Source organism: Schistocerca americana, chromosome 5, assembly GCF_021461395.2.
Source record: "Schistocerca americana isolate TAMUIC-IGC-003095 chromosome 5, iqSchAmer2.1, whole genome shotgun sequence".
Taxonomy (NCBI): Eukaryota; Metazoa; Arthropoda; class Insecta; order Orthoptera; family Acrididae; genus Schistocerca; species Schistocerca americana.
The window spans coordinates 184,400,554-184,426,639 of NC_060123.1; the positions used below are offsets into that span (position 1 = coordinate 184,400,554).

At 44.5% G+C, this 26,086-nt stretch overlaps 1 protein-coding gene and 1 non-coding gene across 5 annotated transcripts in view; both read left to right on the plus strand.

Annotated features, from left to right (window-relative positions):
* The window catches only part of LOC124616689 (membralin), a 495,400-nt gene that overhangs the window by 389,227 nt on the left and 80,087 nt on the right, over positions 1 to 26,086 (plus strand). The window lies entirely within an intron of this gene.
* Positions 11,834 to 11,908, plus strand: Trnas-uga. The gene has a single exon. It is a non-coding gene; the product is annotated as a tRNA-Ser (tRNA).

Sequence of the window (26,086 nt, forward strand, 5' to 3'; positions counted from 1 at the left end):
CTCCCCCCCCACCCCCCCACACACACACATGAAACTATATAATTATACGTTTGAAACTCCTTCTGTATCCTCAGAAGATACGTGTGCGTTCCCTTGTTACGAAAACAAATGATTCAGAATGTACATTTTTTCCTTGATATTGATGAAACAACAATGTCTCTTCTGTAAAAGTTAGTGAACGTAATTTTGCAGTGCCTGTCTTGCGTCTAATCGTATCGTCCTAACTTAAAGGCCGATGACGGGTCTTAATTTACACTCCTGGAAATTGAAATAAGAACACCGTGAATTCATTGTCCCAGGAAGGGGAAACTTTATTGACACATTCCTGGGGTCAGATACATCACATGATCACACTGACAGAAACACAGGCACATAGATACAGGCAACAGAGCATACACAATGTCGGCACTAGTACAGTGTATATCCACCTTTCGCAGCAATGCAGGCTGCTATTCTCCCATGGAGACGATCGTAGAGATGCTGGATGTAGTCCTGTGGAACGGCTTGCCATGCCATTTCCACCTGGCGCCTCAGTTGGACCAGCGTCCGTGCTGGACGTGCAGACCACGTGAGGCGACGCTTCATCCAGTCCCAAACATGCTAAAGGGGGGACAGATCCGGAGATCTTGCTGGCCAGGGTAGTTGACTTACACCTTCTAGAGCACGTTGGGTGGCACGGGATACATGCGGACGTGCATTGTCCTGTTGGAACAGCAAGCTCCCTTGCCGGTCTAGGAATGGTAGAACGATGGGTTCGATGACGGTTTGGATGTACCGTGCACTATTCAGTGTCCCCTCGACGATCGCCAGTGGTGTACGGCCAGTGTAGGAGATCGCTCCCCACACCATGATGCCGGGTGTTGGCCCTGTGTGCCTCGGTCGTATGCAGTCCTGATTGTGGCGCTCACCTGCACGGCGCCAAACACGCATACGACCATCATTGGCACCAAGGCAGAAGCGACTCTCATCGCTGAAGACGACACGTCTCCATTCGTCCCTCCATTCACGCCTGTCGCGACACCACTGGAGGCGGGCTGCACGATGTTGGGGCGTGAGCGGAAGACGGCCTAACGGTGTGCGGGACCGTAGCCCAGCTGCATGGAGGCGGTTGCGAATGGTCCTCGCCGATACCCCAGGAGCAACAGTGTCCCTAATTTGCTGGGAAGTGGCGGTGCGGTCCCCTACGGCACTGCGTAGGATCCTACGGTCTTGGCGTGCAGCCGTGCGTCGCTGCGGTCCGGTCCCAGGTCGACGGGCACGTGCACCTTCCGCCGACCACTGGCGACAACATCGATGTACTGTGGAGACCTCACGCCCCACATGTTGAGCAATTCGGCGGTACGTCCACCCGGCCTCCCGCATGCCCACTATACGCCCTCGCTCAAAGTCCGTCAACTGCACATACGGTTCACGTCCACGCTGTCGCGGCATGCTACCAGTGTTAAAGACTGCGATGGAGCTCCGTATGCCACGGCAAACTGGCTGACACTGACGGCGGCGGTGCACAAATGCTGCGCAGCTAGCGCCATTCGACGGCCAACACCGCGGTTCCTGGTGTGTCCGCTGTGCCGTGCGTGTGATCATTGCTTGTACAGCCCTCTCGCAGTGTCCGGAGCAAGTATGGTGGGTCTGACACACCGGTGTCAATGTGTTCTTTTTTCCATTTCCAGGAGTGTAGTTCAAGTTCCCAGGCCATTAAGTGTAAGCGTCATCACTACAATAATTGTTGAAAAAATGGAGTCTCTAGCATGGAAGGCACGCTGACGCTCATCACTTGGAGACTGTGGTGCAACTCGCTTTAAAAGCTGAAGGCCGATTATGGGCTGTCTACTCAGTAGGAGGTATGAAAGCAGAATGTTCAAAATTCTTCGTAGTGTTGCAGAGGACTGTTGAGACAAGTAGGTGGATTAGGGTATATGTAGTTACAAACATCTGGTAACTCCTAAAACAATTGGTCTCTTGTTATTTATTTCCTGTTGGGAGACAAATTCTAAACACGCGAACTGTGCTGACAAGTGTAAAATACGTATGTGGTGTTCTTGTTCGACACCTACAGTAGGTAATTTATTGTGACCGTATATGAGACAATAATGTAATACATTGATTACACTTCGCACTAAGTTATAACTAGCTGCGATGTTCAGTCTACATTTATGCTGTTACTAGCCACAGTGCCCGGCGTTCGGCGGGATGTTGGAGATCTGCCACAAAACGTGATTGGCTCTGTGCCTATTAGCATTTTTAATTCACTTTTTCAAGGCATTTTCCCGAACTCCATGTTTTCCCCTACATGAAAAGATGATTAAATGCGCCATCTGTTCTTACATTTTGCTGGTAACTACCTCATTGTGCGTTTGGAGAATTCGTTTTCTCTTGTTTCATTTCAGTTTGCATGGTTTCAAGTATAACTGTGTTTGAGCACTACTCGAACTGTTCGAACAGTTCACGTCACAGTTAGGGAAATCTCAGGTTCTGTTCGATTTTTTGATCGGTCCGCTATCTAGTGACTTTGGTTCGTAGTATATTCAAGACCTGCCTTAGCATTTGTATGGCACAGTGGATTTTAATCATAAAAGTAAGTGTAAAACACGGAGTAAAATATCGTCCATGGCATACTTCATATGTAACAGCGATTTTTCGTTAATATTTTTCAATGTTTCATCTGAATGTAGACATTTGAAGCAAATATGCCAAGGAATTTGCAGTAAATCGGTCAAGTACTTTTCGCTATATTGGGTAACAACGTGTACATAAAAAATATAAGACGTCTTAAGTCTGCTCGAAGTAAATCGGCCAAGAACTTCTATAGAGATGTTTGGTAACAACTTTTCCCCTTTATACACTGAGGTGACAAGAGTCATGGGATAGCGATATGCACATGTACAGGTGGCAGTATTATCGCGTACACATGGTATAAAACGAGATGTAAAAGGGCAGTGCGTTGGCGAATCTGTCATATGTGCTCAGGTGATTTATGTGGAAAGCTTTCCAACGTGAATTAACTTACTTTGCACGCAGAATGGTGGTTGGAGCTAGATCCATGGGACGTTCAGTATCTGAAATCGCTAGGGAATTCAATATTCCGAGATCCACAGTGTCAAGAATGTGCCGGGAATACCAAATTTTAGGCAGTACCTCTCACCGCGGACTTAACGATCGAGAGCAGCGGCCTTTGCATTGAGTTGTCAGTGCTAACAAACAAACAACACTGCGTGAAACAACCGCAGATATCAGTGTGGAACGTACGATGAACGTATTTTAGGATAGTGCGGCGACATTTGGCGTTAATGGGCTATAGTAACAAACGACCGACGGGGTTACCATAGCTAGCAACATGATGTAGCCTGCAGCGCCTCTCGTGGACTCGTGATCCTATCGGTTGGACCCTAGACGAGTGGAAAACCGTGGTCTCGTCATATGAGTCCAGATTTCAGTTGGGAAGAACTGATAGAAGGGTTCGAGTGTGACGCAGACCCCACGAACCACTGACTCAAGTTATCAACAAGACACCGTCAAGTTGCTGGTCGCTGCATAATGATGATAGCTGTGTTTCCATGAAATGGACTGAGTCCTCTGGTCCATCTGAAGTGATCATTGCCCGAAAGTGGTTATGTTCGGCTACGGCTACATGGAAACCATTTGCAGCCATTTATGGAATTTATGTCCCCAAATAACGATGGAATTTTTATGATGGCAATGCGCCATGATCCTGGGCCACAATTTTTTCCGATTGGTTTGAAGAAAATTCTAGACAAATCGAGTAAACTATTTGGCCACCCAAATCGTCCGACTTGAATCCCGTCGAACGTGTATGGAACATAATCTAGAGGTCATTTAGTGTACAAAACCCTGCACCGGCGGCACTGCTATGGACGCAGCATGTCTTAATATTTCTGCAGGGGGCTTCCAACTACTTCTTGAGTCCATGTCTCGTCGAGTTGCTACACTACGCCGGGCAAAAGGGGGTCCGATACGATATTAGGAGGTATCCCATGACTTTTGTCATCTCACTGTATATTACATACAGATTACAAAACGTTATGTTCAGCGATCTTCCCCTTGTCTTGTAACTAGGAGTGCGAGAAATTTCATCAAAATCGGAATAAAACTGTAGATTTGTATGAATTACAAGCAAACAAACACCGTTCTTTATGGATTTTACGCAATCGTAGGGGGGCCAAACCTTAAAATGTTAATTCAGATTAAGTTGAAGTTTTCAGTACCCTTCTATTAAGGCGGAGGATTTCGTTGTAATGTTATGGAAGAAACTATGTCATGTAAGCTTTAGATCGGATTGGATTTTCCGAAAAAGAAAGAAAAAAAGAAAAGATGTCATTTCCTGGTTGTTAATTTTGAGAAGTTTTTCCACTTATTTCGATATTACGTTTCCTCTGTCTTTTGTGTGTGTATCCTGTGACGTTACGAAGGGCTATAAACATTGATTTGTTTGACGTTGACATTGAGGCAGGTCCTGCGGGACAGAAAAGGAAAGTGGGAAGGAAATCAGAAATATTGAACCTGCCGATACCACTCACCGGAATCTAAAATGTGCCAAGTACACGCCTTATTCTCATAACAAGACATTCGTTGGTTTCGCCAACTCACAACAAAACTGCTCTTATAGCTCGCACTGTACTCCAGAGAATTGTGTCACCACGACCTATATTTAAAAAAATATATAAATAAATAAGTCCGATATCGACAGATTCAGCCCACCTAGAAACTGTTAATGTATGCAAACAAAAACCGATTAAAGAGGGACAAGTATTTAGGCGAGGATGATAAGATTTGGAGGTTCCGAAATATGTTGCCTCAAGTATGTAACAGGGCTCACTTTCAGTGACCTTGCAGAATCTGAAATAAAAATTCAGAGAGGAGGGAAGGAATACAACGAAAACAAAGGAGATTTTCTTTTGCTTTTCCCCTCTTGTGTATGTGGTATGTCGGAGCCAACTACAGTTGCTTACATTTTACGAGATCCCTGCGGATTGAAGCGCCAATATCCACGTGCAGCTGGTTTAGAGTGGAAGTATTTTGCCCGCTCCACAATCGGAAGCCAATTATAAGTTTCTGAAGTCCCTTGGCGTCTGGCTTTCATTATTAGTTGGTCTTGTCGGTAGCAGGGCTGACGCTTCCTGGCGATCGGTCGGCACACCTCCTCGCACTTCTAAACTAGTGTCATTTGCGAGTTTTCGGAAGCTGTCTCGCGCCATGTTGCAAGAGGATTTCGTGTCGCATCTGGCGATGCTAAGGCAACATCTAATCTCATCTCGTGACTTAACTTTTTTTTTTGCCATCGCTACAAGCCCTTTGAAGACGTGGCGAAACCGGGAGAACAGGAACTTGTTTTAACGTGGAATTTGTATTAAACTCGTCAATCCAATGTCGTTTTTATAACAACATGAGAGATGCCGACAGACGGTGGAGGTGCGGTTGTGACACATTGTACTCGTAAACGGGAGGAGCAGGGGTTCAAATCTCCCTTTCGCCGTTCTGTCTAAAGTTTCCTGTGGTTTTCTTAAATCATTTGCAGCAAATGCTGCACTAGTTCCTTAGAACACACACTCTTTGCGATTTGATGAGATGTTAAACCGTAACGTTTTTTCCTCTCTTCATACAAACGAACAGGCAGCCTAAATAAGCATTATTTTTTTCTTTCATGTGAGTGTACTATGCCACCGTCACTTTGTGGGCGATGTCTGGGCAAGTTCTATAACTTACTCCTAAGATGACAGTATCAGAGCGAAAGAAACAGCTGTGTACAACTTGTATAGATCGCTAAGGGTAACACCAAGATAGGTGATTGGGAAATAATAATATTTCGGAATGATGGGAAAACGATGAGCTCGGAGTGAGGCTAGTGTGATGTTGCCAGTAATAATTTGAGTATTCTGCCTTAGGTTGTCTGAATCGCTTATCATGTTACTTCGGTGAACTATTTTTGCCCTACCTGTTCCTTAACGTTGCTTGGTAGTGTGATTAACATGTTGAGTTTTATCTCATCTACGTAATGATTGCACAGATTTTGTCGTCAATGAGAGTATGTTACTAAATGGTAGACAGGTAAACTCCTTTGACAATTATGGCCTTTAACGAGTGCTGTGTTCGAAATGTAATATCAGTTAAAATTAGTCAGAACTTCCAGCTGCGTAATATTGTCGGGATATAATCACTTGTACCCATCGATGTTGTTCCAGAGAATGAAGTGATTCGCACAACAGGGCGTGTGATAGGGATGGAAGAAACCGATCGGCTGGAACAGATACCGGTATTTTAGTTCTGAATAACCGATATTTTTCGGTATTCGTTTGGTGTCCCTTATAACAGGTGTTTTTCATTTTTTACTGATAACTGGGTAAAAAACTCGAATACCAATTAGCCATTATGGCAGTGCTAAAATTTTTGGCATTTAAGTAAAACATTTTTTAAAAACGAGTAATTATTATTCGTAAAATTTCCATCTTCGTTATTATAGAAAATGGGAAAAAGAGTCCAGTGCTATGTAATAACAATGCCGACAGAAACAGGCGACAAACATTTGCATATGAATTGGTTCAGAATAAGAATTGGTACAGAATTGCTCACTCAATAATGTACCTGTTACGCTGTGGCGCGGCCTATTGGATTGTACGCGTGAACATACAGTGGCTTGCACCATCTGCTCTGTAAGTAGTTTCTCGCAGTTGTCGGACATCAATTGTATTACAAAATGACACCATCCCTCGTCTCGAAGTAATTTACAGTGCGCGGTATCACTGAAGTACAACGCCAAATTTGTTTCACAAGATTAAGAACGGCTGGAGCCACAACGAACGTGCGTCACCAGAGGCCTACTAAGAGAAAACTTAACAGTTTATTCAAAGTTTACAGTAAAAATAGAAAATAGTTGATCTGTTACCTGTATCTACATAATATGCCTTTATCTGACTGTTGCTTTCAAATACGGACAAATTAACTCGAAAAGCAGAATAGTTAATCTGTTTTCACCCTTTAGCACTGAGTATTCGTAATCTCCAAATAGTGGTGTGACCCATGATTACAACAGTTTTGAGCAGAGCTTCAAAAAAGTAGAATCAGCACGAGAATAGTGGTGATTTATAGTAGTGTTCTACCACTAATCTCTTTTCGAGAAAAGCAGCGAACGGTTGACAGATGGTTTTCTTTTATTTGCCTATTTAATTTAATATTTTGATTTTGTTTATCTTGAAACTGAGGGAGTCAAGATTTTTTAGTCGTTGTTTAATATCTGCGTATATTACAGGAAATAATAGGAATTAAAAAATCCGAAAATCGGTTATTTCAGAAACCGTTAATTTTGAGAGATTTAAATACTCAGGTACATATGTTGTGCAAGTGTGGATGTGGAAACTTTTCAAAATACGGCATCTCTTAAACGACTCGTACCAGAAATCTGCAACAAACGCCACTGACATAGTTTACCCGACTTTGTAAATGTCGATAGGCATTGTTCAGTTTAAAAAATGTATGTTTGCACAAAAAATAAACTTTTTAAGTATTATTGCAATCTGTTTATTGACTAACAATACGAGCCCCAGACTACAAATCCATTCTGTGAAAATCACACATCAATAGCACTTTCGATTCCCACAATATTTGGGGTGCAAGTTTTAGGTGAGCTTCTTCGACGATTCCTATGTTAATCAATCTTTTTGCATGACCAGCCCAAATAACTGATTAATCTTGCTACCCCCACCAATGCTGTCACTCTATTACTGCCCTTCCTACGTTACAAGTAGGATCGGAACAATGTCATTTGTTGCAGAGCATTTCTATTAATGTGAGTGGTTGCTCTTTCAGGAGACTCGTTGAGTAACATTAATGTGGCGACCCCATTTTGTTCAATTATTTCAGCTAGCCATACAGGCGCATTTGGTGCCACGACTGATTAATTAATTTCAGGCGGATGTCGTCAGAGGTGTACTACCACAGGGGCCTTCATTGTTCGAAGCTGTTACTTTCTAAGTTACAAGAGGTGAAGTGTCGATTCTTTCCTGGAGATTGCAGCTGTAAAATGACTGCACGCTTAATAAAATGTGGTCGTGTCCTGACAAACGCTACTTCAAAATTTGCCAATGGCTACTTGTGTAACGCCACCGACAGATGTGATGTGTCTGATGTGTCTGTAAATAATGATGGTGTAATGTTATTACCTGGAGAATCAGTGAACCAAACTCACGAATTGACAAAACTGATGGTGAAGGCACGTTATTGTGATGAAGGGATCATGAATGTTCGTGTGACATGTTACATATTTTTGCACAGTTTCTTGCGCGAACATTTCCAAGCGCTCGCATAAGAATGCTTTATGCGAAAATGAGTGCGCGACCAGTATATTACCGCCGTCGTACACCACGCAGAGGGATCAGGAGAAAAAGATACGAGAGATCAGGGCACGAACAGAGGCATATGAACAGTCATTTTTGTCCCGTTCAGTATGCTAATTGAATGTGACAGAAAATCGATAATACTGGTACGATATACGGTCTGCGATGCACGGAACACTGACTTGTGGAGTATATGTTATGTAGGTGTAGATAGTAATAACTGTCGACCGACTGATATCTGTTCACTGACTTACCTTCGGGGTAAAGATTGACATACACAGTTGCATTCAAATCGAGGAAAACCGTTAACACCTCTTCGACATTGAATTTAGATTGTGTTTCTCGGTGGTGGTGGTGGGGGGGGGGGGGGGGGGGGGCGTATTCTGTGTCAGCTCTGTTCGGTCACTGAACTTGTGTCTTTGTGTCGTAGCCATAAGCCTAACATTCCCACCTACGACATATATTTCTAGTTACCTTGTTCAAGGAGTTCCTAGCAAGCGAAGTCTCGATGTTTCTTGTACTGTCTGGTGAACAAGATACCAACGAATTTTCCGTTAAAATGCAAGTTCTGTGGTATACGATGGCTGGTACGCATCATATCCTTGAATTTTTGACTATGAGCGCCACCATTTGAAGTTTGGTACGTCCTGTTCAGGTGACATATTCAGTTTACTGACGACCACTTGCGAAGTGCGTTCAACTTATTTGTCGGAACTGGGGTTACAACTATTTTAACATTTTGTAGAACAATGTCATTTACGTCGTATACAATACGAAAAAATATAGTGTTTATGTTTTGTGTATGTATATTATCTGTGTTACTGTATGCAGAGCGCCGTCCTGCTTCAGAACCTCAAACGTTTCCGTTTTTCTTCCCCAATGAACTCTAAACTAACTTAAATGAGACTTTACAAAAATCTCCATGAGCACTGTAGTGCCTTTCATTCAAATAACATTTAGTCGAAAACTAAACGAGATACGAATGCACTAGAAATTCAAATGCCTCTAAGCACTATGGGACTTCACATCTGTGGTCATCAGTCCCCTAGACTTAGAACAACTTAAACCTAACTAACCTAAGGACATCACACACATCCATGCCCGAGGCAGGATTCGAACCTGCGACCGTAGCAGCAGCGCGGTTCCGGACTGAAGCGCCAAGAACCATTCAGCTACAGCGGCTGGCGAAGGCACTAGAGAAATGTGACACGAACAGAGTCCAGCCACCGACATGTCGCCAAGAAGCTTAGTTTTCGCATAAAAAAGAAGCAAACAAAGAAATAAAGGCAGAGACCTTGGATGCTCGAGCACTCTGAAACGCTCTCTAATAGCCATTCTGTTCTCCAGACTGTGCGCCGTTGCCCTGGGTTAAATTCCAATCACGTGAGGAGTGTCTTACGTATTAAAGCCACGTGTGCCAACTGGGGTACTTACAGGCGTTGGACAAAAATTTGAAAACACCGCGAGGACTGCACGCTTGAACGTAAATGCTTATGCTAGTCAAGTCTGCAGGTTGCCCTGTCGTATTTGGCCACGAATAGCATGTGAGCAATGTCCTCAATACGTTGCAAATGTGAGTCGTGGTCAGAACACTCTTCTGTGCACCTGTGAGCTAAGCAGTCGCAGCCAATTGCATTCCAGAGTCGGAAAATTGTTGAGGCTCGTATAATGTGCGCTTCTATAACCAAGGTGGCCGAAATGTTTGGTCTTTCAAGAGGCACCGTGTCGAAGATTTATATCGCATACAGGGAAAGCGGAAAAACATCATCCGCTAAGGCCCAAGCGGACGAAAGAGTATGTTATGTTATCTTGATGGGCAGACACAGAGAATTGTGAGGAAAAATAGGACGACGACAATTGAAAAGTGACTGCAGAACTGAATGTCGCACTCGCGAAGTCTGTTAGCACCAAAACAACAGGAAAGGAGTTCTTGAGCAGGGAATTCCAAAATAGTATAACATTGTTGCAAATACCTGTAACAGGGAAATGTGGTGCCGAAGCCATAAAGCCTCTAGTATGGATTGTTGCAAATACCTGTAACTGGGAAATGTGGTGCCGAAGCCATAAAGCCTCTAGTATGGAGCAATGGAAGAAAGCTATTTGGTCGGACGAGGTTTCGTTAGACATTGTTTCAAACATCTGGCTGAGTTTATATCCCAAAAGTGAAACACGAGCAGGGTTCGGCGATGATCTGGACAGGCATATCGTGATGTTTCATGTGTCTGATGGGTACTCTGCAAGGTCACACTACTGCTAAGGATTATGTGATTAGGTGCTTTCATGATGCAATGTGTGTTCCGAGACGACATGAACTCTGCCCACACAAGCTCACCATCCGTTACTGGTTTTCTGACAACGAGGACGAACTGTCGCATCTCTCCTGGACACTAGTCACTAGAGCTCAGAATCATTGAGCGTTTATGGTCTACGTTGGAGAGAAGGCTGCGTAATTGCCATGCATCTCCACCAGCGTTACGTGAACTTGCCAGTGTTTTGCAGGAAGAACGGTGTAAGACAGCCTTGAAAACCATACAGGACCTGTATTTTTCCGTGCCGTGACGCCTAGTATTTGTTTTGAATGGCAAAGGTTTTCGTACATCGCATTAGCTGTGGTTATGCGCTGTGATTTTGGTGCTTGTATATATTTGTCCACCCACTGTAGAACTGCTGTGCCCCAGCGGCTGGCGAAGCGCTCTCGGTACGTCGCGCCACGTGGCGCCGCCACCACCACCACGTCGCGACGCAGCCGCCGCCGCCGCCGTCGCCGCCGCCACTCGCGTCCTACACGGCTATCCCATTAGCTGTTCACTGCTAGCATGGCTGTTTTCTGCCGGCGACGACTTTCTGTTCGTTCCGAAACGGCCAAGTGCCCACTCTCTAGCCTCCGTCTGCAACAACACGCCTCAGGGTGTCAAAGAATCACCTCCGATGCGACCGCCATTTCGACAGTCACGGCTGCCTGTCGTGGCGTTTCGTAGGGGATTTGCTACTTGTCTTTATTGTGCTGCGGCGCGGGATCGTTCTGTCTGTCTGAGCTTTTACACACTTAGCTTAGTGAGCTCTGAAGTGACATAAAATGTGGTTCACCCTGGAAAAAGCTGTGTAAAAGACGGGCTGCACTATACATGCGTGTTGGCAGGATGGATAAAACGTTTTGTTTCCTGCTGTAAAGTGGCTTCATTGTACGAGGGCTGTTTGAGGCCACTACATAAAAAAAGTTCTTGTCGAAAATGTGTGTGCCGTATTCTCAGACTAACGAGACACATGCTGCTAATAATTTCGCCCTTACACGCAGTTATCGATGTAAAAACATATACGTATTCATAGCTTGTGCTTCCAGAATGAGAATTTCACTCTGCAGCGGAGTGTGCGCTGATATGAAACTTCCTGGCAGATTAAAACTGTGCGCAGGAGAGCTTCTGTAAAGTTTGGAAGGTAGGAGGCGAGGTACTGGCAGAAGTGAAGCTGTGAGGACGGGGCGTGAGTCGTGCTTGGGTAGCTCAGTTGGTAGAGCACTTGCCCGTGAAAGGCAAAGGTCCCGAGTTCGAGTCTCGGTCCGGCACACAGTTTTAATCTGCCAGGAAGTTTCATAGCTTGTGCTGTTTAGTTATAGAATTCGCGACCTGCTTTTCCAAAGAGCAGCAGTTGTTTACCAGTTGGAAATTTCACGCGATGGTTATCAGTTTTGTATGCTCGCTCAAACTATACTGGGAGATTCAGCTGCTCTTACCTATGGGTTTTATGCAACCCGCAACGCCTTGATGTACCGCGACCAAGATTTTCGTTCTCTCTCTCTCTCTCTCTCTCTCTCTCTCTCTCCAAGCAAACTATCGCTCCTACAGAAAAACGAGCAGGACCTTTTTGTAGGAAATTCAGTGTAGTTGCGTTTTATACTGGGTACGGCATCGCTAGAGCTCGTAGTTATCGAATTATTTCAGAAAGTATGTCAATTTAAAACGCGTTTTGCTTGAATAACTCGGAAATCGTGGCCTCCAGCGAAAACGTATCCCAATACTAAATTTAACTACATTGACTATCCTAGAAAATGGTCCAGTTCATTTTTTTCTGTAGGACTAATACTTTGCGCGTAACGAGCGAGAGAATATGAAAACGTTGTGCGTGGTTTTTATAGGAGTTGCGGCTTGCATAAAACCCTTAGTTAGGAGCAGCTGAATAACCGTGTTTAGTCACCATTGTGCTGTAATAAGAACTACGACTGCATAGTATGAACTACGATTGCATAGCCATTCGTCTCACGGATTCCTTAGCCTATCGAGAAAAAGTCACAGAATTATCTAAAAATCTCAAAACTTTCAGAAATGTTGTTTACACCTAATCTTATGATTTTTCCAAACCCTTCAGTTTTTCAACAAGAGCAGATTACAACATTTTTACAAAATTAGTACATAAGTCCTCACACTACTAAACCTTTCCACGACTCCTCGACACTAGCGCGCGTGAGTCTATTTCCTTTCCGAACACGTGATTGTTCCCTTCTCTGATTGGCTGGAACATATTGTAGCCAATCAGCTTCATAGCATTCCGGAGACAGCATGATAATTTTCCTCCTTGACGAATCCTCAACTTGGAATCACATTACGTCAACCATTTTTTTTAAAATTTAGTGTTTTCAGAAGAGGAGGCAAATTGTTTCCAACCCAATATTTACTTGGTTTAAGGACAAAAGTATGTTGGAGGCACAGATTTGTGTTGATTTATTCTTCAAACAAAACGGTGTTATCTAGCATCAGTATCCGCTCTTTACTAATGAGCTATGATGTTATATGAGAGTATTAAGAATGAGAATTGGTAAGCGTGTCCGAATACACGAATAGTTGCCGTGATTGGTTTAGTGTAATTTAGTGATACTGAACTTATTCATTAAGAAACATTGCCCACTATACTATACATGTCCTCATGGCTATTCAATATTATACGTTTAGAATTTTAAGCCTTCTTTGGAGGTTAATCAGTGGGAAAAACGCACGAACTTAGATATATTTAAGTTGTTTTAATGTAGGATTTTTGTGCTTTGGTATGCAAGTGAACACAGCGTCCTTGGTGGTGGTGGTGGTGGTGGTGGTGGTGGTGGAAGTCTTGGGAGATTAGTGTAGATTTTCGGTTGTGTGGAGGAGACTACTTCTAGGCTTGAATTGTTCGCAGGCAGATTGAAAGCCACACAATAGCGTATTTGACTGTTTTATGGAAACTGTCTTAAATGATTAATATGTCATTTTACGCTCGCAAAATGCTTTTTTTCCTCTTGAACGTCAGTATTCTTTTATAAAAACGGAAATGAAATTTAAATAATCCGAACGCCTGCAAAAAATGCAACATTAGAGTCATGTGATGCCTGTGACGTCACCGGCTAGCTCGCTGCCCCTACTGTCATAATGCTAATTCACATTGATGTCTTGTTTTGGAATTTACGTTTCGGGAAATGGGTTACAAATGGTGTGTAGTAACTTCCCGTAGGAATACATCTATAAAAACTCCTGAAAAAGTTGCGTGTGAGTGTTCCAGAGAATGAGAAGATGCGTAAAATGTGGTTGCACTGTACTGGCAAATTGCCACCACGTCGACACACAAGTTCTAACTTAATTAAAAGTGTGTTGCAAAGTGAAGTTAACATAACTTATCTCCGAGATATGCTCTCCCACAGTTACAACGAAGGATAGCGTCATTCAACGAAATTAAACACCTAGTGAAAATTGTCTTTTACCTGCCTACACCTCAATTATTCGGTGGCTCAGTTGTTAGAACGGTAAACCGTCGAATTTTATAAGACGATGTCCTTAGATCACTGGTTCGGATTTAACCCTAAAGAAAATTTTAACTTATTTGTAAAACGACTCTTCAGTCCTCTCATGTGAAAGCAGTATCACAATTACAAAGCTTCAGCACTCCGATCACAAACAGAATATTATTGCGTTTTCTATGCTATTTACATGCGCTTACATTTGCAGTCTCTGTTCTTAAACGCCCGTTCAGAAAGATATTTTCTAGTTAATGTGACCAAACACTTTTCAGTTGTTAGAAACAATGTTTCCTTTTTCATATTCGCACTGTCAAGCTAGGATCCTTATTGTTTAACTTTTGCAGTTTTATCATCTTACATAAAGATGAAGTAAGACTGCATCAGACGCTAACATTAATTCACATTCACAGACATCGTTTGTGTCACCTGTATGTTGTACATGCTTTATATCTCTCTGTATAACCTCATAGTCCTACACCTCATTGTTCTGTGAATGTATGGTAATCTTTTCACTACTAGAAATGCTTTACAAATAAAGTGAATTGTTTGCTCGCAAAATAAATGCAATTATCTTCTGCTTTCCGTTTCTCAGAGTAAGACTAATGTGAAGCTATGTATAACACATGCCACACTCGAAACAACAGCTACAATTTGTTAAAAATATATGAGCTTTCCCGGAGTCGAACATGTGACCTCTTGCACTGCAGTCGAATGCGCTATAAGTTGCGCTATGGAATGCCCAACAGGTGCAGTATCTGTGCTGAATGCCTTTCACGCAGGAAGTTTTGCCAAGAGTAATTTTGTTGCGCTTTGGGTCGCAGCTCATACTGACAGTCGACAATCTAGTTATAATATACGAACCCATTTGCAAAAATTGTGCAATTCCTTTGTATCGTTACGTAAAAGCTGGAGTTGCGATTTTCCATCACTAAACAGCTAAACTGTTTGCAGTAAAAGTACGTATAAGGATAATAACTTCGGCTAACGCCCCTATAGCACAAGTATAGCTTCGTCTTACTCCTAGCCTGCGATGTCACCAGAGTATCAGTCAATAACAGAGCCTTTTCCATTACATGACCAGATCTTGATATTTAATGATTTTTAAGCTTTTATTACATAAAAATAGCAGATATTGTGTGAGAATATTGACCATAATTGCTATTTAAATATAATAAATCACAACGACAATCTGAATCATGAAACTTCCTGGCTGATTAAAACTGTATGCCGGACCGAGACTCGAACTCGGGACCGAGTTTGAGTCTCGGTCCTGCACACGGTTTTAATCTGTTAGTAAATTTCATATTAGCGCACACTCCGCTGCAGAGTGAAAATTTCATTCTGGAATCTGAACCATATTTTTAACATAGGAAAACAGCCTATTAGCTTGCGCGAGTGTCAAGTGCTTTATACCAGTCGTTCATCGATGCAACTTCTAATGTCTGGTGGGGAGATTGTCAAACAATGAACTTTATGACGTGGTCTTGATCTCAGGCAACCAGTGATGAGTCGACATGTTTCTTTTAAAGATGTGTGAACTTGCTTAGCGTGACTGGATCTGCAGCAAACAGGGCAAGCATACTGTGTGGCAGAGTAGTGTAGAGCCAGGGCTCTTGTTGTGTGCTACCTTATGGGGGCAGATACCAAACAGTTGAATATGTTTGCTTAGACCCTTATGACTAAACCCAGGTGATGGCAATGTACTGTTAGTATTGTAAGAGGGCCATAGTTGCTACTAACAATCTCACCAAACGCATATAAGGAACTGCTGCATTACATTATTAGTTATTTTTATCCAACAACTATTTGACTACAGTCAATAAAATTTTTCTGGGTTTGTGACCGCATTCTCAATATGTAAAACTACCACCATTTCGGTCACTGTTGCAAGTTACCTTCTTCGGGGTGTTTTTGTTTACTTTTGAATGAGAAAATCTTTTTTCTTATTGACTGTTATCTAATTCTGATAGGTTGTTAAAGATGAAGGGGTAAGTGCTTATATTATCCTTAACAGCCTACCAGAATTAGATAAGAGCCACGTCTGCAGGTATATAAAAGTGCGGGCCGTATGGGGAAGGGTGCCTTATGTGGTGCACGAGTGCCCTTAGATTCGATCACCTGAAACTCTTGTCATGGCTTCGCATCTCCGCCTGCGATTCAACTATTTGGGCGAGGACACTTTCCGGGGTATGCCGTCTTCTTCTGTTGTCTCCTGTCCTCTTTCGCCCCCCATGACAATATTGGATTTCTTTGCGCCCAATATCTAGCATGGTAGCCAGACCATTGCGGTGGGGCCGTCATGTACCCTTTTGGTTGTAGCCCCATGACAACACAGGGATCGCACTGCTGAAGCCTGAGCTGTAAACTCCGCACGTATGCCAAGGAGTAGATGCCTGTCTTCCTGGGGCATAAGGACTCCCGGCAATGACCACCATGCCAGTTGGCCTTTGCTGTGGCTGGGTGGCGCTCATGGGGAGAGCCCCTGATCGGTGTGGGTAGCACCAGGGCAGACGACGAGCAATGAAGCGGACTAAGTTATCTCTTGCTGGTGACCGTACCTCTAAGAAGGGCAAGATAGAATATAATGCCAACCGGTATGACCCTAAATCGTTTCCCTCCCTCGCTACACCATGGGAGGAACGTAGAGCTACAGAACGGAGAGAGCCATATTCGCCTCGGTTTTTAGTCTGTAGCAGCATCGATGGGGACTCTTTTCTACCTACGAAGCCTCAGTTTTTCGTTGAACACCTTGAGGATAAGTTTGGAGAAGTGACAGCGCTGTCCAGGATGCGAAACGGCGCGGTGTTGATTCAGACAGCATCCCCAACCAATCCCAAGCGTTACTCGCCTGTGAGAAGTTGGGTGATATTCCTGTTCCCGCCACTCCACATAACAGCCTCCACATGGTCCAGGGGATTATTTTCCATAGTGACCACCTCTTGCAGTCTGACGACGCGCTCCGCGCCAATTTAGAACGGTGCATTTACAAGGGAACCAAAGACAACAGGGTTGCTACAGGTGCCTTCATCTTGGCTTTCAGGGGGATTCATTGCGTGAAAAGGTCAAGGTGATGGTTTACCACTGTGACGTTAAGCCATATGTCACTCCCCCTATGCAGTGCTTTAAGTGCTGGATGTTTGGGCACATGTCTTCCCGCTGCACTTCCAGCGCCACATGTTGAGACTGCGGACGTCCACTGCACCCAGAAACTCCATGTGCGCCACCTCCCACTTGCATCAGCTGTGAAGAGCACCACTCCCCCTGCTCGCCAGACTGCCCAGTACTCCAGATGGAGCGGAAAATCATGGAGTACAAGACCCTGGACCGGTTGACGTACACAGAGGCTACACATTAATTCGAAAGATTGCATCACATTCAGTTGACATCGACATATGCTGCAGCTACATCACGATCGTTGTCCCAAGTTGCAGTGGTTCCTCCCTCTGTACCACGAATAGTGGGCCACTAGAATACATCCACCCCCTTTGTGATAGGGGGGCAAATGTTCCTCCATTGCTCCCAAAGCACCTACTTCGGGAGCAAGGCCCCCCCCCCCCCCCAATCTCAGGGGACATCGGTCCCCTCCCCCCTGCCAGAGCCGCAACAGCCTCCTCTGGCTCCTTTCGTGCAGAAGGGGTCCGTTGGGGCCGTCACTCCCGAGGTCTCCACTAATGCCATGGCGGACACTCGCCACTGGCTCAAGGAGCCAAAAGCTGCTGGATGAAGAGGTTCATGGTCTTCTTCCATGCCTGAAGCTGCTTCAGACAAATCTTCCCAGCAAGCCCCGAAAGAGAAGCGAGGGAGCAAGCAAACTAAGACGTGGTTTGCTAAGAAACAGGACCCTCTGGTGGCCGCAGCAGCACCACTCCCTATCTATTCTGCTTCTGAGGATGAAGTGGAGATCTTAGCGTCCCCTGTGTCCCTGGATGTCACTGATGCCTCATCCACCATAGAAATGGCTATAAGTACTCAGTCTGAGGCAGCATGTGACCCTGAGGCATAACCTGCCACCTTGCGTGCTTCATGATAACGCCATCCTCCAGTGGAATTGCGGCGGCTTTTTCCCACCACCTGGCTGAGCTATGGCGACGGTTAAGGTTTACACCTGATTTCTGCATTGCACTCTAGGAAACCTGGTTCCCAGCAGTGGGGACCCCTGCCCTCCGTGGCTATAAGGGTCATGGACATTACAGGGACCGTAGCAACTATAATCGAGTGTCAGGTGGAGTTACGCCTATGTCCTGAACTCAGTATGCAGTGAACCTGTGCTCCTTCAAACCCCCTCTTGAAGCTGCGGCTGTCAGGATAAGGACGACACAGGTTCAAAAATGACTCTGAGCATTATGGGACTTAACTGCTGAGGTCATAAACCTAACTGACCTAAGGACATCAACACATCCATGCCCGAGTCAGGATTCGAACCTGCGACCGTAGCGATCGCGCGGTTCCAGACTGTAGCGCCTAGAACCGCACGGCCACGAAGACACAGGAAATAACTGTCTGCAACGTATATATTCCTCCAGATGGTGCAGTACTTCTGAAGGCATTGACTGCACTGATTGATCAACTTCCTAAACCTTTCCTACTTTTGGGAGATTTTAACGCTCTTAACCCCTTGTGGGGTGGCACAGTTCTTACTGGCCGAGGCAGAGATGTCGAAAATTTACTGTCACAACTCGATCTCTGCCTCTTTAATACTGGGGCCGCCACACATTTAATTGTGGCACAGGCACATATTCAGCCATTGATCTCTCGATTTGCAGTCCTGTCCTTCTCCCATCTATCCACTGGAGAGCACATGATGGCCTGTGTGGTACTGACCACTTCCCCACCTTCCTGTCATTGCCCCGGCGTCAGGCCTACGGACGCCTGCCCAGATGGGCTTTAAACAAGGCAGACTGGGAAGCCTTCACTTCTGCTGTCACCGTTGAATCTCCCCCACAAGGTAACATCGATGTGGTGGTTGAGCAGGTAACTACAACGATCGTTTCTGCAGCGGAAAACGCGATCCCTCGTTCTTTAGGGTGCTCGCGGCGAAAGATAGTCCCTTGGTGGTCGCCGGACGTCCCTGAGGCAATTACGGAGCGTCGACGAGCTCTGCAGCGACATAAGCGGCACCCTTCCCTGGAGCACCACATAGCCTTTAAACGGCTCCGTGCCCGCGTTCGTCAGCTTACCAAAAGTCGGTAACAGGAGTGTTGGGAGAGGTACGTGTCGACCATTGGGTGCCATACGCCATCTACCCAAGTGTGGGCGAAGAACAAACAAGTTTTTGGGTACCAGACCCCAACAGGTGTTAACATAAATGCGTCGAAGAATTATCCCCCAAACGGCGGATGGAAGGGAAATTCCTCTCGTTCACTACACGCTACAGTGAACCCTATAACGCCGCATTTACAGAGAGGGAGCTCCTCAGTGCCCTTGCACGTTGCTCCGACACAGCTCCTGGGCCTGATTGCACGACAGTCAGATGATTAAATATCTTCCGTCTGATCGTGATCTTCAACCGGATCTGGTGCGATGGCGTCTTTCCCTCGCACTGGCGGGAGAGCACCGTCATACCAGTGCTGAAACCCGGCGAAACCCGCTTGATGTGGATAGTAATCGGCTCATCAGCCTCATCAACGTTCTTTGTAAGCGGCTGGAACGTGTGGTGTGTCGGCGATTGGGTTGGGTCCTGGAATCACGTGGCCTACTGGCTCTGTGCCAGCGCGGCTTCCGCCTGGGTCGCTCTACCACTGATAATCTTGTGTCCCTCGAATCTGCCATCCGAACAGCCTTTTCCAGACGCCAACACCTTGTTGCCGTCTTTTTTGGTTTATGAAAAGCGGTTATACACCACCGGGCAACATCATATCGTTGGCACATTATACGAGTGGGGCATGCGAGGCCCGCTCCAGATTTTTATCCATAATTTCCTGTCGCTTCGTTCTTTCCTTGTCCAAGTTTGTACCTCCCATAGTTCCCTTCATATCCAGGAGAACGGGGTCCCGCAGAGCTCTGTATTGAGTGTATCTCTTTTTAGTGGCCATTAACGGTCTAGCAGCAGCTATAGGGCCGTCTGCCCCACCCTCTCTGTATGCGGACGACTTCTGCATTTCGTACTGCTCCACCAGTACTGGTGTTGCTGAGCGGCGGCTACAGGGAGGCATCCACAATGCGTAGTCTTGGGCTCTAGCCCACAGCTTTCAGTTTTCTTCCGCAAAGTCGTGTGCTATTCTCTTCTGTCAGCGTCGTATCTTTCATCCGGAACCAGAACTTTACCTTACTGACGATCCCCTCACTGTAGTGGAGACGTATCGATTTTTAGGACTGGTTTTCGTCGCCCGATTGACTTGGCTTCCACATCTTCATCAGCTTAAGCGGAAGTGCTGGCAGCACCTCAATGCCCTCCGCTGCCTGAGCAACACCAACTGGGCTGTAGACCGCTCTATGCTGCTGCAGCTATGCAGAGCCCTTGTTCAATCCCATCTTGACTATGGTAGTCTGGTTTACGGTTCGGCGGCGCCCGCAGCTATGCGTTTACTCGACCCAGTGCACCACTGTGGCGTTGGAATAGTGACGGGAGTTTTTAGGACGAGTCCGGTGACCAGCGTCCTTGCGGAGGCTGGAGTCAGGCGTGCACAACTGCTCGCCACTTACGTTTCACACGTTCGTAGTTGTGCAGCGCCTCCGAATTACCGTCTCCTTTTCCCACCCACGGCGGTTCATCTCCCGCATCGGCGGCCGAGGTCAGGGCTTACAATTGCAGTTCGCGTCCGATCCCTTCTATCTGAACTGGAGTCCTTGCCTTTACCACCTATACTCGAGGTCCAATCGCATACGTCTCCATGGTGTACACCTAGGCCGCGGCTTCGCCTGTACCTTCCACGTGGCCTAAAGGACTCAGTTCATCCCGTGGCTCTCCGCTGTCACTTCATCTCGATTCTTGACATGTATCGAGTCTATGAAGTGGTTTACACTGACGGCTCGAAGGCTGATGGTTGCGTTGGCTTCGCGTATGTCCATGGAGGACGTACTGAACAGCATTCCTTACCCGATGGCTGCAGTGTTTTCACTGCAGAGGCGGTGGCTATATCTCATGCTCTTGAGCACATCCGTTCTTGCCCTGGGGAGTCGTTTCTTCTGTGTACTGACTCCTTGAGTAGCCTATAACACTACCGTGTATTAATCATTACCAAATTTGGTTTAAACTTGCAGTAAATGTTACCCTCTGGGAGGATTTTTAAAAGTTTGACCGTGTGTTACCTAGCAGACAGAGGGAATCGAACATGAAGTTCGTAATAGTAGCAGTTGGTGGACAACAGAGAGACTAAAATTTTGTAAGAAATTACAGTAACAGAGTTCCTGTATATGAAATATAAAACGGTCGCCAGCCTAATTAGGCATAATAAAGTGGAAACATTAATGAATCTGTTTTTACTCTCGCAAAAGAAAGTTTCATAAATCCTTTCTTAATCAAGTGAATGAACACCTACAATAACCAGATACACAGTGGGTAGCAGTAGTTGTCAACAGTATAGTTAAGCAATCACAGAAATGGAAGAGAGAAGAGAGTCTTTATCCCTGTTAACCACAATCTTCACTTCTACCTTTCACTAATTTCGCATATGAATTGTTCCCTAGGGCATTCACAAGACGGAAGCGGCATGTAGTAAGAATTAAGGTTTGACTAACACATGTATATACATCACAAATGCAATAAGGTAACACTGTACATACACCTTTTATATATACTCTTTTAAATAATCACTTCTAGTTTCTTTAGCTAGAAAACAACTATTCAGTTCGGTTTCTTCCTGACATAAAAGAATGACATCGGGTCGCACAAACCATCCCTTCTTTATATTAGCAAACTGTACACACTTTTCAGAAATATTTTGATTTATGAAAAGAGCTGAATTACTGCCCCACTTAAGATCATTTGTCTTGGAAAGTTTTAACATTATTTGCACTGACAATACTCTCTACAACTTCAGAAATGACTTCAAGTAAAAATTCATCTTCAAATAGCATCAAAACCATATGCTTTATAACACCACTGGGGGAGCAAATGATTTTCATTGAGAACTTTTGTACCATTGAACATTAAGTCACTGATATTTGTAAGATAGAAGCAAATAAAAACACATTGGAGATTTTTATAAATTCACCAGTAACTGTCTCCTTTGATTTCAATGAAACCATTAATCTGACTATCCACATTTATATATTTTTGCATTCAGGAATTAGGCATAAGCAAATAACACAGATTATTATCAGTTTTCATACACAGGCTACTCGGTGTTTAGTAATTTTGAGGAGAGGACCCTGTTAGGTACCATGAACGGAGTAAATTCATGGTTTAAATACCAGTTTTTGCAATACTTGGATTATTATTGAAAAATTGGACACGCGGAAACACACTGGTTCATACTGATATACAGTTCTAACCTCCTGAAGTTGTTGGAGCAGTGGCGCAATAGCTGTGACGAGCACGCGGCAGCTACCTGGTCTCTCTATTTCATTTCTTCTTGGCGACGTAAATATTAATGTTAGAGCCATTCCCAATGCGAAAGTACCCTTTTATAGCAGTAACCCCATCCGAGGCCGTTCCATCAGAGATGAGGATACCGAACGCTTCACTCCGTACCTGCGGTGTTGACTCCACAACTACTGACCATTGACTGCCTATTGTCTCTCTCGCTTGCCGCCCAGATTCAGCGCCAATTCCACCTTTTAGCTCACGCCTCACCACTCCGCAGCAGAGGGGAATCACTATGTCTTTTATATAATACAATGCAAATCCCTAAGTATGAACCAGTTTTTTTACATTGCAGATTTTCATACATAAACAATCATACTTAATAAAATTCCATCATTTAAGCACACGGTTATAATTCTACAAACATATTTCGCCAAACTCCACTTCCTTACAGTAATGCAAAGACATTAAGCAGTAAAGAGTAAACACTTTATACTTCACATAATAAATTACGCTGTATAAACTACTCACTATCGATTATGGTGTTACAAGCCTACAAGCTATCGACCAGTGCTACCCTCGTCATCCTTTGGTAGCGACCATCCAGGATTCCACCTATGCCCTGGAACGGTCCGGTCGTTCAATGGTGTTTGTGTGGACCCCAGGACACGTCGGAATCCCTGGCAACAAACTTGCTGACAGGCTGGCCAAACAGGCTACACGAAACCGCTTATGGAGATCGGCATTCCAATAACTGACCTGCATTCGTTTTTACGTCGCCAGATTTTTCGGCTTTGGGAGACGAAATGGCATAGTGTCAGTTCGCACAACAAACCGCGTGCCATTAAGGAGACTACGAATGTGTGGCAGTCCTCCATGCGGGCCTCTCCCAGGAACTCTGTGGTTCTCTGCCGGCTACGCGTTGGGCACGCTTGGGCGACCCACGGCTACCTAAAAAAAAAAAAAAAAAAAAAAAAAAGAAGAAGAAGTTATATTGTGTGTGAAATCTTATGGGACTTACCTGCTAAGGTCATCAGTCCCTAAGCTTACACACTACTTAACCTAAATTATCCTAAGGACAAACACACACACCCATGCCCGAGGGAGGACTCGAACCTCCGCAGGGACCAGCCGTGCAGTCCACGACTGCAGCGCCTTAGACTATTTTTTCCTTTATTAGAACAACCATGTATGTACATAAGCACAAAAACTAAAGAATGAAGTGCTGGCTTAGACTAATCCTGCGCGGCCCACGGCTACCTCCTGCGCCGCGAAGACCCGCCTCAGTGTCGATGCGGCGCCCGGTTGACAGTGGCCCATATCCTGGTGCACTGTCCCACTTTGACTGCCCTGCGACGAAATCTTCGGTTACCGGACTCGTTGCCGCTAATTTTATCTGACAACACCTCATCGGCTGATTTAGTTTTACGTTTTATTCGTGAGGGTGGGTTTTATCATTTGATCTAAATTTTAGCGCATGTCCTTTGTCCCTGTGTCCTCCACAGGTGGAGGTTTTAATGTGTTGCAGAGTGTCTGGCTTCTCCTTTTTATTTTCATGGTCAGCCAGCCATGGAAATCCGTTTTGTCGTTTTAATCTCTTCTACCTGTTCTTGCATTTCTGTTGTTTTCTTCTCCCCTTCTCCCCTTTTTCCATTTAACTGTTTGTTGCTCTTCCGTCGTTCTTGTGGTTTTTCCTTTGTCTCCATTTTGTGTTGTCAGTCTTGGTTGTTTTATCCTCACCCTTGTGGCATTGTTTTATTCGGAACAAGGGACCTAGCAGTTTGGTCCCTTCCTCTCTCTTTTAAATCAACCAACCAATCAACGAGAAAAAGTTTCGTAAAGGGTTGAAATTGTGTATAAAGTTTTCTGCAAGTTTGTAGGTGCTCATATTCTCAGATATTGGATTAATGAATTCTAGGAATCCACGCGTTAGAAGCTAAGCTTCTTCTTCACCTCCATCCGTTTGATAGGTTGGTGGTTCTTACCTCCACAGTGACTGTCGAATGACTGTAAGGTATGTGTGTACCATGTTTAGCTGAAATCGGTTCAGTGGTTAGGACGAGACGTGGAACACACACACACCATCTTTGTTTTTTTGTCTTCTTTTAATTTTGAGATATTTTATTATGCTTCCAGCATTAATATAAAAATTATCTAAAAGTCTAAAATTAAGTACGTTATGCAGTTCTTAGTTAACTTTGAAACCACACGAAGTACTTGCCCATTTTTTGTAGCCTGTATTGCCGACGTCGTTTCTTCCATATTAATATCACCTTGTCCTTTTGCTTCCTGTATTTTTGTGTATTTTTCCTTCAGACTGTCACACATTTTTATAATGTTTTACCTAGTTTGTTTCGTGATGTTTAATTGTGCTTCCTCTTTTGGACTTTGCTAACGCTTTGAGAGCTATAAAACCTGTAATTTAGCTTTGATGAATTTATATTTTTGTGTATGAAGAGGTTATAATCTGTACGGTTTTAGGATTATTTTTTAAACTCATATGTTGAATAGTGACATAATTAAAACACAAGCAAGCATACTGGAACTTTAGTTTGCCTACCCGTCTTCGTCTTTCTTAGAATGTCAGAACAGTTACATACATTCTCACTTTTTTCACAATCACATATTTCATCAACTAGTTCTTCAGGCAGTGTTAAAATCTTTTCAAAAGTCGCGGTAGACGGTCTTAACATGGGTAATTACTGGTGCAATCTGATTTAAAGTAGCTGTCATTCGACAGCGAGCGGCCTGGACTACTTTCGCCAACAATACATCACCTGTATCGTGGAATTGCGGAGTCCCACCGTAGTGCCAAGGGAAGCTGGGCAAAGCATTGTGCTTGCTGCCGGTTCTCAAGTATGAAACTTAGCCAGAAGCGAAAAAATCGACTATTTGAAAGAAAAGGCATAACTCTGGCCCTAGTTAAAATTAAGAATAGATTTTTTACGTGCTTGAGGGTACTACAGAAATCTGCATTGATATGCAAAAACATTATGACCACGTACTAAATAGCAGTGTTGGCCCACTATCGGAAGGCAGCACGGCCGTGATTCTATGAGGCATGGATTCGTCAAGTGCTTGTTAGGTTTTCGGGAGGTATGATGCACCAGATATCTGAGCACAAATCACGCGATTCTCTTAAACTACGGGCATGAGGTTTGTGGGCGCGAATCTGGCGCCCGAGTGTGCCCTAGAGGATTTCCTTCGCGTTCAGGTCAGCTCGATTCTGGTCTTGTGACATGGACAGTTATTCAGCTGGAGGATGCCATCGCCGACTAAGAGTACGTAGAATGTGAAAGGTTGCGGGTGCAGGGTGACAATTATTGAAGTATATGAAAAAAAACCTAAATTAGTTACAAACTACGGCGTTCACCCACTTTATTCAACATGTAAACCTCACTACAGATATTCGGATTTACGTTATGACACGTTCGATTTGCCTGCCACCATTGGCGATGATGAGGCGCTAAAGATAGCGAAATTCTGCATGACCCGCTGAAGTGTCGGAACATCGATTCT